Here is a 5,689-nt window from a genome sequence, read left to right as displayed (position 1 = left end):
ATGAGAGCCAAAAACACCCCTATGTTGGGGTAAGGTTTCCCTGTCCTATTTTGTCAGGAGCTAGGGTTTCATTACCCACACAGCGGTTTCAAACAACCTATAATCGGGTAAGCAACCTGTCCTAGTTTGGAATAGTCATTATGGATTCCGATATGTACTAGGTCGAATGGTCAAAAAGGGTGCCCCGGTAAAAACCGGGGTTTGTGTTCCCGTCATGGTAGAGCCCGCAACCGGTCAACCTTATGGCACGCTTTTCCAAGCAAGCCTCCGGTAAACCGTTCAGGAATAGCATACGACAAACACGGTGTCCTAGGCGCACTAATGCAAATGCAATGCAAAGAGACACATAAGTGTAAACAAAACAAGATATCATGAGTTCGAGTCAAGTTCTCTAAATCCCTAGCAGAGTCACCAGAAACTGTAGACGCGCTCCAGAGAACTCCCGAGAGAATCTCGTTTCGTTCTCTAGCTACTACAATTCGGACTCAAATGTCACGGTTCTGAATCTAATCTTACAATGTGCGATGTAAGACCAATAAATCACCAAAGAGTCCAAATCCAGCAAATCGTTTTGGAAAACTGATTTTTATAAAGAAGTGCCAAACATAGACTGCTTTGCCAGATACTGAGTCGCCACCTAAATATTTTATTTTGGAAAAATTTAGGAAACCCTGACTCATGCCTAAGGCCACGTGTTCGTCATCACCAAAGTTGCCTCGGCTCGGGAACTTGGGTACGATTGAGGAAGGTCATTTAATGAGCACCCCCGCTCGCCCGATCAAAGATCGGCCTGTACTAAACATGATATTTTGTTTTTAAAAACACATGCGTTCTTATTCCGGTTAGTTAGCTAATCTTACTATGTGATGCGCATAGCAAACAAGTATAGACTAGATCGCCTAATTTGGAACAAAGCATCGCATATCCGTTTGTTTGGAAAATGGTTTGGAGTTTGCTACTCGCAAGTAGGCTAAAATGCGGATTTCAATGAATTGTTCCAATTCAGGTAATCCAACCTTCACCCACAGGCATTCAGGCAGTTATGTCAAATAATCAATTAGTCTCATGGCATGCATGCTTTCATGGCAACATTAACACACATGCAGTATGCTAAAGCGTAAACACTCACAGTGTACTCCGAGCCAAAACAAAGAACTAGTTAGAAATCAATGCATGATCCTAGTTCATGTTAAAATGGCTAATGCAACACATGTGAAAAATGCAACTAAGATAGGCTCGGCTATCCTAAGAGTGTCATGTGAAATGTAACTTGGTACATGTATTCAAATTGGAATTGAAATACAATGCAGTTAGTATGATGCGCTGAGCCCGATGCATGCAAAACAAATGAATGGATGCACGCATGCAAACATAAGGTATGCTAAATGAAACATGCCTTAAAACTAACCATCGTAAGTGGTTAAGTAAAAGGGAGAAAGAAATGGGGGTTGGAAGACATGCATCACACACACGCACGCTTATTACAACAATGCGCCCTCTTGAAAGAGGGACCAAATAAGAAGCTAACTAGCTAATCTAAGCTAATTAAACTAATTATTACAAAACAAATTGAAATAGCTAACGCCTTAACTATTTAAAGTACAAACCAAAGCATAAACTAGCTATCTAAGCATGGCAGCTAAGGAAAGTAGTAAAACAGGAGGTTCTCGTAGGGAGAAGACTGGATGCATGCAAGGTCGCCTCGTTCGGAAATCCAATGCGATGCCTCGATTTGCCTCTGTTTTCATTTGTTCTCAGAACTCTGCACCAAGCTCCAGAAAGCTGAAACTCCACCTTGGGAATCCTGTGGGAGGGTAGCCAACCACTTTTGGTCTCTAGAAACACCTGCCGACCACTTTTGGTTGTTGAAAAACCAGAAAAGTGGTCGGCCAGCTACTTTTTCTGGCTAGCCGAGCAGTTGTTGCTACTGAATCCCAATTTTCTACAATAAAGAGCAAGAAAAGGGCATGGCAATGTATTTGCAAGATATGTGTGCACAAATACCCTCCCTATCATGTCATGAGCTCAAGGGAGTGTAGTTTCTCGACCCTCGGGCCACCAATTGCGCATTTCAATGCGTGATGGCCGAGAGGCGAAGTTGCACAATTTAATATAAAATGAATGCACAAGTAAACACATAAAGCCTAAAACTCTATCATGTATGATCAAGAGCGTCGGTGACCGAGAATTGAGGCACGTTTAATCACTTGAAGTATGAAACGTCCCTCGTTTCTCGTGTTTGGACTAACACCTATTCCAAACACAATGCAACACATAACATGGCATGCACAATGCAATGTAATGCAACCTTAGAATGCAACTTGAACAGCCTAACAAGGCTAATGGCATGCCCAATACTAATGCATGCAACAACTAGCATGCACAACGCAAATATCAATTAGCATGCATAATGCCATGATGTAACCTAAACATACACAATGCAAGGTATAAGGCATACACAATGCGATGAACATGGCATACACAATGCGATGATCTACATGGCATACACAATGTAACTAGCAACCTAGCATACACAATGCAAGGAATAATATGGCATACACAATGCTAAATGCTAAGAACTAGATGGCATACTCAATGCAAGGCAATCATAGGGGTTCTCAACACAATGTAATGCATGCATGCACAATGCAATGCAACAAGGGCAACTTATGTAATATACCAAGCAAGGCATGCTCAATGCAATATACATGGTATACTCAATGGACTTAAAACAAAAGGGTAGACCTTAATCATGCCCAAATAGTGGCCATAATGCTAGAATAAAGGCACCGAAAACACCTACAAGCATGCATGCCAATTGGCTCACCAATTAAGGCACTAAATTGCAACTCTCAAGAACACTTAAAGAGTGGAAAAGCATGGAAGTGTAACAACACTAAGTGCACTAAAATGAAGTAAGAAATGATGCTAAATCATTTAAACAACATAAGCAAAGCATGCAAGAGTCCTAAGGCATGAAGGCTAGTGAAGAGGACTACACATGAGGCATGCAATACATGGCACAAATGCATGAACTAAGCATAGACAAAGCTCAAGTAGATTAAAATAAGGACCTAAACATGCTGAGATGAGGGCTCAAAGGCCTAGGCATGTGAGCATACAAGCTAAGGCATAAACTAGGCAATAATGCACAATACTCAAAGGCTTTCAAAGCATGAATGAAGTAGGAGCATGGCAATGCTAAATGCTCTGAAATGTCATGTTAGGTGATGCCAAATCATGTACGCGACACAAATGAAGCATGCAATGGTGCCCAAAGCTTGAGGCAAGCAAGAGCATTTGTACTACAAGTATACAAAACATGAAGAATGTGACCAAGGCAACCTAAAAAAGTCCTAGAACATGTTAAATAAGTCTAAAACATGCATGGAAGGAAGCCAAAATAAGCTAGCATGAAGGGCATAAGACATGATGCATACAAGGAAAATAAGGTGGATTACACTACACCTATTAAGACCAAGCATGGGATGACTTAACCAACAAAAATCAGAGTTATATCATGGCATAATAACCCCAAATAAGCACTGAAATGATGGCTCGCAAGCCACGGCATGAAGGTATCCACAATGGTTCATGTTAAGGCATAAAGGGGGAAACCCTCCAACGCATTGAATGAGTGATAGATGTAAGTGCATGGCCATGAAACATGGACTGAAATCACATAATAAATGATTCCAAATCATTAAAATAATCCAAGTAAAACATGTTAATGGACTTAGTGCACAAAGCTAACAAGCTAGATTGAACCAAGGCTATACAAAGCAAGTCATGGATGACCAATACAACACAAATCAGACCTTAAACATGCTAAAACATGAACAAAGTCTTCATGAAGTTAAGCCAAAAGCATGCTAAAATGACATGTTACAACATGATGCATGTTAGGCTATTTCATGGAAATGCACTACAAGTGCATGGAGCATGCAAGAGGTGACCAAACCAAACCCTAACAGAGGTATGACATGGAAAAAAATCTCCAAAAACATGCTGAAATGGACTCAAGGCAAGCTAGAATGACATGCTACTTCATGAAGCATACAAAGCTAGTTTGTGAGATTTACACTACAAGTGTATAAACCATGCATGGAGTGAGTCCACCAATCAAAATCAGAGTTATAACATGTCCTAAAAGTCACAAAAACATGCTTGAAAAGAGCTAACACAAGCCACAAAAGCATGCTACTTTGTAAGGCTAACTAGGCAAGCAAAGAGGATTTACACTACAAGTGCAATAAGCATGAAAGAGGTGACCAAGACAGACAAAAAAAGAGTTATGGAAGGTCTAATAAGTCACAAAAATGAGCCTAAACAAAGCCATAAAGAAGTAAAAACACATGCTCATTTGGTTGGCCATCAACACTCGCAAGCAAGACAAGAGGAGAGGGGACCACCCTCTCCTATTTGGGCCCTCAAAATAGGGTTTTTACCACTGAAAATCCTCTGGATTTCAGTGGTTCTATGGCCAAAAAGAAGTTGTTTGAAAAGTTTGAAAGTTGGCTCACAAGGCCTTACAAGCCAATGAGCAAAAGGGAGGACAACCCCCTAGCCAACCAAGGCACAAACCAAGACTTTTGGGATTGAAAAATAGAGGAAAAAAAGAGTTTTTTGTAGTTCAAAACCACCCCAAAAAACAGTCCCAAAGTAGTGTGCAAAGATGGTGAAGTAAGTGTGCAAAACAAATATAAAAGATGAGAGGTGCTTACCCTTGTAGCACAGCAGCAAAAGGGCCTCTTTCTTGGCTCAAATGACCTTCTATCAGCCTAAAAATTAGTTCCAAGAGACCTCAGCCCATGGATATGCAACTTTGATGAAGGATGCCTGGGCAAACTAGCTATATTTCTCTACTTCTATGCACTTCTATGCACAAAAGGGGAAGAGAGAGTGAACTATAGAGAGAGGCAGAGATTTAGGTCTGAAAATTCTAGAGAGAGAGGAGTTTTTAGAGGGAGAGGCTCCCAAATTTTCTCAAGAAGTTCTCTTGCAAAATGAGTGAAAAGCCTCATATATAGCAATATACAAGAGTTGGTTCAAAATATCTGAGTTTGGAAATATCTGGAGCAATGCACAACAGCTGGAGGGAAAAGATCTTCGAAAAATCTGAGTTTGGGACCTGCAAACCACTTTTCTGGTCAGCCGACCACTTTTCTGGTCGGCCAACTACTTTTCCTGGTCGGCAGGAAAATTTTGCTTCTCAGGTCCAACTTCAAATGGGCATAACTCCTTCATATGGACTCCTTTTCAAGTCATTATTATGTCCAAATTAAAGCCCCGGAAGTAAGCTTTCCAATGGTGGAAGCCTTGCATCAAAATTCCAACAGTACAAAAAGTTATTCCTATTTTGGTGAAGCCGCTCAGTTTCGATCCTTCTCAGATTCATGCCGAACTTCTCCCAAACTAGTTTTCTTTTCTCCTTTCTCATTTTCTTCAACTCCAAACCCCTAAACAAGGTGTTTTGAAAGATTTTTCAAAGATTTCATCTCTCTTTCATTCATTTTCACTTTGTCCTCGCTCAGTTAACCGAAAGGCGCAACTTTTAACAAAATGCGAGCGTCGGAACATCGTAGGAACTTCGTTTCAAAAATGTTTTGAAAGAGAGGGTTTTAAGGTCTAAAACCCATTCAAAATAGCTTTGGTCCAAAATGGGGTGTGAGGTTAGGATTTGACTCTC

The sequence above is a fragment of the Camellia sinensis genome, chromosome 6 (genome assembly GCF_055761805.1).
Source record: "Camellia sinensis isolate YWXY chromosome 6, ASM5576180v1, whole genome shotgun sequence".
NCBI lineage: Eukaryota > Viridiplantae > Streptophyta > Magnoliopsida > Ericales > Theaceae > Camellia > Camellia sinensis.
Note: the sequence above shows the minus strand (reverse complement) of the source record.